The following is a 12470-nucleotide window of genomic DNA, read 5'->3' as shown; positions in this document are numbered from 1 at the left end:
ACGTGCTTTGTACATTATCTGTGATTTTAAAGTCAACTACACTGTGGAATATTAAAGCTTGTATATTAATAAAAAATGTATTGGTGGAGTCATAATACTCTGATCGATTTATAATTATTATAGGATGAATACTGAATTAGTGTTGGTTTTATACCCGTTTCCCTACACCTCTACACAGTAAGTCATATATGGAATTATGACAGTACAGCATATATAAAGCAATGGGTCCCAAAGCCTAAAACCTGCATTTGCGCTGCAAAAATGACACACTTAATCCCCACATCTCTTCAGTGACTGGTATGAGCTTGCTTTGAGATATGCCTCGTCATATTTTCTTGTTTTCCATTTGGAAGTTATAGCTTGAGAAAACTCATCTGCTGCATAACGCTCTCACAAACCTGTCCATCTTTTGCTAGCAGTGCTCAAACGTGAGTAGCTCATTTGCCTTGCCGCCGCCCCCCGCAATAGCTCCGCACCCACCTTTCGGAACCACTGCCTTATAGTGAGATCTATTACAGTTGGTAATATGTTGTTTCCAACTTAATTTATGATCAATTATCACTCCCTGAAATGAAAATGTACCTTTAGTTTCTACCATCTTGGTACCTACTATGTTTGTACTTTTAGTGACAAAAATGTACCTATACAGTACCTTTTTACTGAGAGTGAAGAGCATATGTCAGAATATAAAAATATATGAAATGAAAATGGGAAACTGGAGCAGCTGCACATGAGCCTAATACCAATACATTAAGCGTCAGCTAGGGAGGTATATATCGCCCTAATCCTGGGCTATGGAGTGGTGGAACCGTGTTCTCTGGAGTGACAGAGGCATCTACACAGGGTTTCACAGCCGGGAACAGCTGGGATACGATGTAGCGATGAGGTTGAATGAATTATTTTGGGATGCTCCATGTCCCTCAGCTGATTTTCACTGGTCAGTGATGAATCCAACATGCTCAGAGTCATGTGCATTGTCCTGATAAAGCTGCGCTGTTACAGTCACACACAAACGACAAATATGCCAGTCAGCTACGCACTGCTGAGAAACCCTGAGTTAAAAAAATGTGACTGGGTGACACATGGTGACTGGTTATAACCTCTGGTCTTATTGAGGTCTTAATAGTTTTAAATCACAAACAGGTTTAGTCCACCTCTTTAAATGCATTCAAAAATCCTTAATGGAGCTGCTTTATCCTGATCAGGGTCCTGGTGGGTCCAGAGCCCACCCAGATTTAAAGAACACACTCTGTCTACAGCATCACACGCATTTTCACACAGCCAACCTAATTACTAATGTGCATTTTCACTGTGAGGAAAATACTGAAGCACATAAAGGAAACCCACGCATACACAGGGAGAACACACCACACTTCTCACAGAGAGTGACCCAGGGGACCCTAAAGCATGATTTACTTACTTATTTTTTTCCTATTTGAAACACAAACTTCAAAGGCAAAGTTCACATTCATTCATTATCTGTAACCCTTATCCAGTTCAGGGTCGCGGTGGGTCCAGAGCCTACCTGGAATCATTGGGTGCAAGGCGGGAATACACCCTGGAGGGGGCGCCAGTCCTTCACAGGGCAACACAGACACACACACACACTCACACCTACGGACACTTTTTGAGTCGCCAATCCACCTACCAACGTGTGTTTTTGGACTGTGGGAGGAAACCAGAGCACCCGGAGGAAACCCACACAGACACAGTGAGAACACACCACACTTCTCACAGACAGTGACCTGAAGAGAGGATCCCCCAGGGGACCCTAAAGCGTGATTTACTTACTTATTTTTTTCCTATTTGAAACACAAACTTCAAAGGCAAAGTTCACAATTTATTAATAAAAATTCAGAAGAAGATGTTTCCTCATCATTTGCTTCTGTCCAGTCGGTTTGCACTAGAAACAGAGTCTGTAAATGGGTAAAAAAAAAAGTGTCTCAGTGTGCTATGCTAGGCTTTCTCTCTCTCTCTCTGCTCACAGCATAGAAACAGCATCTGGAGTTTGTAGGATGAAGCCCGATTTTCATGCCAAAGGTAAGCATTGATGTGGACCCTATGTGAATAAAAACTTACAAAAAAGTTAAACTTCAGCCACCCACAAGATACAGTCACTTCTCACTCAAACACACTCTTCCACTTTAAACGATGCAGAGCTTCTGAATGTAAACAAACCAGAGAGAACAGCGTTTTCCCCACAATTGTAGACATCCCCTTTAAAGTCTCTGAATAAAACAGATTACAATCCACAGAGTGCCCACACCACTAGGTGTCAGTATTACAGCTCTTACATAACATTAAGGAGATTCACTGGAAAAATTACTGTTTCCTCCTTTAAATATTCGCCTGCTCCAGGGGATAAGAGGGGGCTATAGGAAGGGAGTGGGAGGAAAGGAACAGTGGCACATGTTTCTGGAAGCTGCCTAGGCAACTGACCGCAGTCCATACTGACCTAGGTCACAGCCGCTGGTTGGTTATCAGTCAAACAGGCCAACGGTGTTTCCTTAAACACAGACACAATAGTTGACTCTGTTGACAGCGAGGATGACTGTGCAGGACAATGGCACTTAACTGTCTAGGGAAAAACAACAGGAGCCTGTGTGTCCACAAGTGATCACTGTGTAGGGGATTTTTCAAGTGGACCTAGCAGCTTAAGTTAATTTACCCTTTACGTGCTCTTTATCTTACCATATTTCTTGTTTTTCGGTCTGGTTTTATTTTCAAAAACAATCATAATATATTTTTGATTCTTAACGTAACTGTAACCTTTAAAGGTGCTCTAATTAATATGTGTTCATTATTCATTCATTATCTGTAACTGCTTATCCAATTCAGGGTCGCGGTGGGTCCAGAACCTACCTGGAATCATTGGGCGCAAGGCGGCCCAACTCCTCACAGACAGTCACCCGGAGTGGGAATCAAACCCACAACCGCCTATGTGTTCATTCTAACTAAAAGAATTGCCATTACTGAGTGGAGAAGACTCAACCAAGCTCAAAAACAGCACCCTCCTGTTCCTACGACTTGCTCTGTAGCGCTGAAAGTTATAGCATTGCTACTCTTCTCTGCTTTTCTGCTTCTCCATCAGGTAAATTTGGTCCTGGACCAGGTAGGGACTAAACCGTGGCGTGTAAACCTTGCAGAGCACTGATTGTCCAGAGAGAGTCGTCACTCTACGTCACGGAATGCAGACATCCAGCACAAACCCGCCATCTGTAAAATCTCCAGCTACAGCACAGATCACATTGTTTTATCTGACTCACAACGGTACATTTCTGGGCAATGGTCTACAAGTGGAAAAGATACATGGTAGTGCAGCTGTGGTAGTGGAAATGCAACCAGGGACCAGAGTCCAGTAGTGTAGGTACCATACAGTGGTAAGTGCCAAAATTATGCCAATTTTCCATTTTCTGAACTTTTTTCCCCCCAATTTTCAGGATCCTTTGCATCTTGAGGTTACAATGTTATCAGAATTATTCCAGCTAATGAGAGGCCTGAGTGAAATCCAGCAGAAATCCCAGAATGCCTAGACTCTTCTGAACTGCTTATATATAAATTTCAGTGAAACCTCTCAACCTAAGTCAGTTAATACTCCCTCCATGATGCAGTCACTCCTTCCTGTTCTTCATCTCTCTGTCAGCAAAGACCGACCACTGACCACTAAAAACATTCACCAAAACCTCCAGTGCTGCGTCCACTCCTCCAGAGCTCATTTAACGGCCTGGACTCCCATCAGGATTTGCATGTGTTGTCAGATGGGTCTGTGCCAGTAAGTTGCTCTTTATATGGGGCACTGTCTGTCCTCTAGACACAGTAATGGTAGATGTGAGAGATTAATGCTTTTGCAAGAGCTGCAATCTTAATATGGTCTCAACTTCATCAAAAATGCAGTCTTAAGTTTCAACTGGGGAAATAAATGAAAACACCACAGCTCAGGCATTCCCTGGAGATGAGTGTGATCTGAATCCAACAAGAACACGTCTGTACTACATCACAACAGAGGCGATTGCTCTAAGACTGCAAGGGAAGCTCAGCTTCCCCTAAAATGTAAAAAAAATAAGTGATCAAATATATACTGTTGTGTGTACATGTCATTGAATAAATATGCACTACAACGCACTCAGCTTTTGTTCAGAATCAGCTTCTTATCACTGGTAATGACGCGGCTTTCCTCTCAATCATTCCAGCACTTCACAGTGCTTTAAACAGTGATGATGCTGAGCGTCCACGGAGTTCAATAGCGAAGCAGCGAAGTGCAGTGGAACGAGACGAGTGATTGGATAAATGCTGGGCTTTGTCCCGCCCATCAGACGCTCAGCGTCTCTGGGGGTCTATGGGGCAGTGGGCTGGCCTCGCCCGGACGCTCAGCTTCTGCATGATGATTGGATGATCTGTCTGAGGCTGAATCCCTTTTTGATTGACAGCGAAATGAGCGAATCAGCGATCCTTTGGTGTAAAGATCCGTGGGAGCACAGACGGACACACTTCACATGGGCCAAGGCCGTTTAAGCAGCCTAGCTCTGCTGGCCATTGAGAGGAAACTAGTCAAGTCCCTGGAAAAGACGCCTTGTTGGTACGACAGGGTCACAGATCATTTTCTTAAAAAGGAACAGAGGGTAGAATTTACGTATAAATAAACCGACACATTTTATGATGTAGGCTGAAACTGAGCTTCCCCTCCTTGAAAGACCAGCATCCGCCACTGCATCACAACCACAACCCAACACGCAGCCAGCAGACAACACAGAATATATTTAGAAAGTCAAATTCATTAAATACAGCAGGTTGTATTTTCATTTTTTTTCTCCAGACATTTGCTTCATTTTTTAAATAATTATTTTCATTTCTTATTTTATATCTGTTTAACTCAGTATTCAGACTTCCCAGCAATGAAGGAAGAGCCAAGAAATGTGACATGGATTTTCCAGGTTTTGAGGGGCACCATGTCCAAAAGTATGTAAAAGATAACTGTGTCCCTTATGGAGTAGGAAGACATTTGGGATTTGTAAATGTTGTGGGTTGTTCTTAAACATGTAGATATGTACTGCATCACATGAGAAATTGTGTATCTATCTGAAGCCTTCTAAAGTCGTGCAATGACTACAACAGAAGCAGGAGGAAGGATGTATGAGCTAATGAGCTTTGTTTAGGGGTGAAGTATTACCAAGCATTTTAAAACAGAGGTCCACCCACTCTCAGCTCTGTACTGAACCATCTAGAGACTTTACATCCAGTGAAGCCAAACTGAGGGTCATCATGTCAGTGTAAATGAGACCATGAAGTAGCTGCATGAGTCTTCAATTAGAAATACATTGAACCAGGGAAGTGCTGAAGGGAACCAATCAAATTTGTAGGAGACACTAACCCAAACCATGTTTAAAATGGCATCCCAATATTACACACTATATAGTGCACTATTATATGGATCAGAATTCAGGGTAGTGAAATGAGTACACTGAAAATTGTGCACTGTTTTCAGACACTTACAAAATGGCCGAACCCCAGAAAAGTGCACTAATTAGTGAACAGGGCACTGTTTTTGATGTAGCACCAAACTTAGTTCAGAAAGATTGACTTTCTAAAAACTGTTTTGAGGTATCTCCATATGTTTCCAATTTACACTTAAATACTGTGTAATCTGTTGTCAGCTCATCCAGAGCTTTGGTCTGAATTTTACTAGGATAATGTTTCTTTTCTGACTGTGCCATCTAGGGATGGGCGGTATTCACCTTTTTCATACCGTCATACTGTCTCAAAATATTATCACGGTATACTGTGGAGGTATAAGGGGAGAGGGTGCTGTCAGGTTGCGCTGAGCCTTTAGATCTGTGTACACAAAGTTGATTGAATTTAGCTAAACACAGCGAGTCAGTGCACACTGACGCGTGTTGATGATAAAAACCTATTTTTGAGAGAGTCAATTTCAGCAAGTGGTGCTGAAGGAACAGGAAAGTTCAAAAGTAAGCGAAATAACACCGTGTACACTTTTTTTTTTAGAAGTGCAGCTAGCGCTAGCAGGCGCTTGTGGTTTAGCACACCGCAGCAGATTTATCGGCGAACTGAGGCTCACTGAAACACATTTAGAGAATAAAGCACAAAGTCGAGTGAAGGATTTTTCAGAGTATTTTGCCTGATTGCAACTGTCTTTCTCTCTTTTATCCCAAACTCAGAGCTAAACTTACAACTGCGGTGGGCTACTGGGCTTGTGTTTTTCACCACCTGTTTTCAGACCGTGACATCAGCAGTCATTGAGCTCCCACAGCGCCCCCTCTCTGTCACTCTCTTAAATGCACATGAACATTTTAGCCCACTTTTAAAGGCTAAGCACCAGCTCTATGAAAGTATCAAACAAATAAATACAGTGGAATTTGAGTTCCTAACTTGTGTTTATTGATAGTCAGAAAACATGTTATTTCTTACTAATTCAAGGAATAAGGTTTAAAAGACCATTGGTCCAACCCCCCCAACGGTGTTCGGAAACTCTAATAGGCGTCTTGCCTGTGACGTAGACGGTGGACAACACTCTAGAAGTTACACTTAATTTAATGCAAAATGACGAAAAGGTGTGTTGTTTTTGGCTGCAATCATTCAATGTACAGTGGGACATCTGTGCACAAATGGCCCAAAGATCCCAAAATATCCAGAAGATGGACTAAATTTGTCAACTTTAAACGGGCACTTTGGAAAGGACCATCCACTCACTCCGTTATCTGTAGCTCATTTCACTGGCGCTTTTCCAACAATATGGGCATGTAAGGACACCAACGAAAGGGGTTCAAGAGCCTCTGTAACATGGAGGTAAACAGGGTAAGGACACTTACTTTGCCTGTTTTAGTTAGTGTTAGTTAACGTTAGATTGACTTGCTAAACTCGGTGGCTCAGATTATACTCGGCTACGTAGCTGCATTACGGAGGTTTATAGTGTCGGAGGAATTCGAGTTAGACTTCGATCACATTTACAAGAATAACGGTACCTCTAAATTTGAGTTTAGCTTATTGCTAGGCTATTGTCATGAACAATGTTGGTTATTTAGCTAGATACTGTCGTAACAGTCAGTCATAACGGTGTTTTACCTAAGCGTTGTTCAGCAGGAAATTCATTCAAGAATTTCCGTAGCGAGCTCTGGTTTTTCTGTCAATTTAATAAAATTGTCAGTTTTAAAGCAAATTAAGCTGCTTTTAATTTTCATTTGAATTCATACTTATATATGTCAGTACCTACAATAATGTGAAATATTCATGGAGGTCCATTAAGTGGTGCTTAGCCTTTATGGCACACGTCATATATAGCATTCATACTGAGATACCGTCCACATTTTTAAATACAGCGGTATACGGTATTATTGTTATATCACACAACCCAGAAACACTGGTATACACACAGCAACACGCAAAGTTTGTGGACACTTGCTTACAAGATTTCTTATGAAATTAAAGACATTAATTAATCAGCTTCTAATTTTGTAGGAAGTCTTATTATAAGTCGTTATAATTCAACATCACTGTGATGATCTGGTTACATGCAGACAAGGTCAGGTCCTAATAAATGATTAGAGAGAAGCTAAAACTACCAACTAAGCTACTCTTTTAAATCACTCTTTGTTTGGAAATGTACATTGTGTTTTTTTCCAAATAATTGTGACAGCCCTAAATACATTTTCCTTCCTCCATGATTTGCTCTCTTACAATTGCTTGGTTTGTTTGATTTTTCTTCACTCACACACAATCTCTTGTCTGTACTCCTATTTTCTCTCCTCCCACACACACACACAAAATCTGACAAAGTTTTTGTTTTCTGGTTCTGAGAAACACAATGTTATTCACAGCCATTTCTGGCCAAACAGAGTGCAGAGAGTTCACATTCTTTACTCTCTCCACTTAATCACCACCAGGTGAGCTCAGTCACACCTAATGAGGCCAGAGCCCGTTAGCCACACCCATATCCCCCTCTACAGAAGGTCAGTAACCAATCACAGTACTTCAAAAACTACCAACCCGGCAACACCTCACTGAGTTCACTTCATTTGCCAATTTTTCACTTTCAGACAATGGCTCTCTTCGTCTCCCTCTGAGGGAGGGACCTGGTTGCCCAGTTATATGGTACAGGCAAAACTAATATGGTCATGGGCCCTAAAGAGCTGGCAAAGAAAGAGCTGTAACAAGTCTGAAGACAAGATCAATCTTAATAGCACACTGCAATTGAAGGGAAAACGCCCTACAGGCCAATGCTGGCAGTGCCAAGAGTTTAAGACCGAGTCATGATTTATTTCATTGTGAAAACAGATACCAGCCTGTACTCAAATGCAGGGATCGTGAATCAGTGTTGGCTTCCTTTGTGTTGTCACCTGAAGAGAGAGACGCTTTTTAAAGGTTTTTAAAGAATAAATATTTAACAGAATATAATTGGGAATGACAACATCTGTCCCATACTCCACAGTGGTTGTTGATCTTGCTCCTAAAAAGTCCATAGACAAATGACAGAGAGAAGGCACTGATGCAACACGTTAGAAGCAATGTGCCATGACCTGAAGAATATATGGTAGGCCTTCAAAATGTTTTGTCAGTGCAAGCTCTGAAAGCCTAAGTGACAGTTATTATTTTAAGAATGCAGAGAAAAATATCTTTATATTCAAATTCAGCAGAAAAGTACTTGTTGATCCCTGAAAACCTACATTACTGGGAAATGATAAGTTAAAGATAAGGTCCTGTGACAGATATCCCTCATGTGTTTAGAGAGAACAAACAACAGCTGTTTGTACGTGACTGAAGTTGAACTCGTCTGTAAGTTTTAATTCACTGTTTGAATTCCCACAGAAACTCACGTGTAACTCGAGTTGTTTAGTTAAGTAGCACTTTTGCAATGCAGTTAGCCATCTCTCAAATTTGAAGGCATTTCCAAATTGAGTCATCCGAAACAGCAAAAATAAGTAAATATTGCCCACCTGTGAAGCAGGAATAGAGCAATATCCATATTTTGGTTCATGCTTTTCAACATTTGGAGTGGTCTAAAAAACTCCAGAATCATCTGCCTTGAGCAGAGAGAGAGAACGAGTGAGAAAGCCTAGCATACCTGACTGAGACAGTTTGTTTTTTTACTCATTTACATACACAGTGGCTTCATAAAAAAACACATTAGACCGGTTTCCGAGGAAATCGATTGGAGAGTAGCAAATGGTGAGGAAACATCTGAATTTTATAAAAATGTCTTTTGATTACAATAGTGAACTTCACCTTTAACAAATTGAACCAAATCAGGCAAGGCTAGTTTTGCCAGACCACCATCTGTGGCAAAGCATTTGTCATATAGTTGTCAATGGTATTTCAGTAATGAGCGGAGCAGTCATTCATGTGGGTCCAGTGTATACATCCTTCTCATTAGAAGTAAATACGTCATTAAACTATAATGTACATGCAGCTAGAACTAGATTTCAGATTCCCACATATGAATAAATACAAATGAGGCTGTATTAGAAATATATAATGCATGTAGTGTAATTTCATGACTTGCATAGTGGACCACATAGGGAGTATGGAGTGATTTGGGTTTAAGCCTCTGTGTTTGTCTCGTGCATTTTGGTGTTTTGAGGTGTCTCTTTAAGAGGTACTATGGCCCCCTACTGGGTTTTCATATTTGTCAGGACATGGATATTTGTAAAAATAAACGAGTCTCTGTAGACGGGGCCTGAGATTTGCTATGCCTTCTCCACAAGGTCCATGGGGTGATTAAAATTAACTATACCCACTCTAATTTGGTATTTAAAACTGGCCATACCTGCTCCACAAGCTTCTTACAGTGATTAAAACCTCCTTAACACACTCCACAAGTTCTGTAGGGCAATTAAAACATACTATGCCCACTTCACAAGCTCTGTAAAGTGACTAAAAGTTTCTATACCTGCCCCAAGCAATCCATGGGGTGATTAAAATTTGCTATGCCTGCTCCATGAGCTCCATAAAGCAACTAAAACTTGCTATACCCAATCCACAAACTCCTTGTGATTAAGACCTGCTATACCTCCTCCATGAACTTTAGACCCCAAAATCCGAGACTTAACAGGCATGAAGCTTCTGACCACAGCTGAAAGTTGAAGGGTGCTGACGTAAATGAGATCAGAGAGAAGGAAGTTGAGCATGACATTAAATTTACACCATAAAGGGGTAAACTAGATTTCATTTCCTCAAATTCATCTGTTTTATACTCACTCACTTTTTAGCCAACAACATTTAGTCACTGGTGCAATCTTTGTGTTCAGTTTCATCATATCCACATCCTGACTGTATTCAGATAAGACTGCTGCACCACTGCTGCACTGAGAGGAATGGTGTTAGCTGAAGTAGTGTTTGGTGGTTGGTTTGGGTTAGTGGGTTACACTTCATTTTTTGTGGTCTGCTGCCCATTATTCATTGCCACAGAACGCAGCGATTTGACGTAGAAGTAACAATCGAAACAGAAGTAGTAAGCAGCAGTAGTCAACAGTGCTTGCAGAAAACAACTACATTAGCGTCCGTTAGATAGGATACTGATCCGCTAATGTTAGCTACACGCTCTGAAAAAAAGGTACTGTAGAAGTACATTATTGTCACTAAAAGTAAAGCAGTGGAGTTAAAGTCAAATTCCCTAAAGGTTCTTTACATTCTCTTCTCCAGAAGAAGAGGAAAGTATTTGTTATCTATAATTACAAAACTGTGTAAAATAAAAGAACATAATAAAAGTCCTGGAGATGAAATGGAGCGTATGTAATCATCACAACTTAAAAATCTAGTTAATATAGCCTAGATTTCAGTTCCTGGCTCAGGCAGAAAAACCATGATACATTAATAAGACTCCAAACACTGCAACACATACCTCTTTCCTTAGATGATTACAATATAATTTCCTTGAGATAAGAGCATATCTAATCAGAGGAAGGACTAACATGAAGTGCCTCACTCTACATAAAATGCAGTGCAATTTTATCCCATGTTTTCTGATTAAGACAGATCACAGCAAAGTGATTATTTGTTTGATTTTTTTTCATAATGTCCCTTTGGTATGAAAAAGTTGCTATAAATTACATTTATTATTATTATTACTTTTATCGTCATTATTATTTTATCTACCCACTCACAACCACCACTGGGACAGATGCAGGCTCACCATGGTGTTTAGTTATGTTGTGTATTTCAATATTTAGCACATTATACAGAACCTAGATGTTTGTAGGTTTTTAGAACCTAAATCCACAAATCATACATTTCATAAGCCATTAATCAGTTATAGACTCAGGTCATTAGCTATCATACTTAGTTATAATTACATGTCCTCTGGACAAAACATGTTTGAATTTTTTCCCCAAGTGAAAATAAGTAACACGCCTTGACATGGATTTTCCCTGAGAATGGATCACTCCACCTCTGGCTTCACTCTGGCTCCACCCCCTCATTACTACCCCCTTTTTGCTACGCATGCATCTGTCCACATTCTTTACAAAACTTAAAAGTGACACATTTCTGAAAGGTGTGGTGCATTTAGTTTTATTTATTCACAGTATATTTGAAAAAAAAAAAAGAAAATATGAAGACTTATGGACCCAGGATGTCCAAACGTTTGCATACAGTGGTATTTTTATTTTCTAGACACTGAAACAATGACTGAAAGCCTGTGCCTCTTCTCCTTTTCAGAGCAGAGCATGCCATGCTTTGGGGATGTGAGAATAGTAGAAGACAAACATGACACAATTTAACAGGTGCACACATTAAAGTAGATTTATTATGATTTTTAAAAAATCCCCTGTTTAGTGCATGTTCACACTAATGTGTGGATCTGGAGGCCACCGATCCAAGACCACAGTCAGTTTTCTGTGTGTGCTCTAAGTCAGAAAACATGGACAAAACAAGCCATTAAGTGCAGACTTTAGAATTGCCCCGCCCCCTCGCCTGAGTCCCCCTCCAATCATAGCACGGGAACAGTGTTTATGTGAGAATGCAAAAATCAAGTTCATTCATTCATTCATTATCTGTAACTCTTATCCAGTTCAGGGTGGCGGTGGGTCCAGAGCCTACCTGGAATCATTGAGCGCAAGGCGGGGAATACTCCCTGGAGGGGGCGCCAGTCCTTCACAGGGCAAAACAGACACACACACACACACATTCACTCACACACTCAAACCTACGGACACTTTTGAGTCGCCAATCCACCTACCAACGTGTGTTTTTGGACTGTGGGAGGAAACGGAGCACCCGGAGGAAACCCACGCGGACACGGTGAGAACACACCAACTCCTCACAGACAGTCACTCGGAGCGGGAATCAAACCAACAACCTCCAGGTCCCTGGAGCTGTGTCAAAAATCAAGTTAAATACAGCAAAACAGACACAACGAGAGTAGAAATGTAAGAGCACTGAGTAAAAACGGAGAAAAAAGAGAACTGAGCGAAAACGGCTAAAAACCAGAGCTTTTGCTCCTTTCTCCTCACTGCTGTGTGCTC

General features: G+C 40.9%; 1 protein-coding gene across 3 annotated transcripts in view; it reads right to left on the bottom strand.

The window, feature by feature from the left end:
- st3gal3b (ST3 beta-galactoside alpha-2,3-sialyltransferase 3b) overlaps nt 1–12470 on the bottom strand; it is an 84769-nt gene that overhangs the window by 63511 nt on the left and 8788 nt on the right. The gene's annotated exons all lie outside the window — the stretch shown is intronic.

The sequence above is a fragment of the Hoplias malabaricus genome, chromosome X1 (genome assembly GCF_029633855.1).
Source record: "Hoplias malabaricus isolate fHopMal1 chromosome X1, fHopMal1.hap1, whole genome shotgun sequence".
Lineage (NCBI taxonomy): Eukaryota > Metazoa > Chordata > Actinopteri > Characiformes > Erythrinidae > Hoplias > Hoplias malabaricus.
The sequence above is the reverse complement of the archived record's forward strand: the minus strand, read 5'-3'. Positions and strand labels throughout refer to the sequence as shown.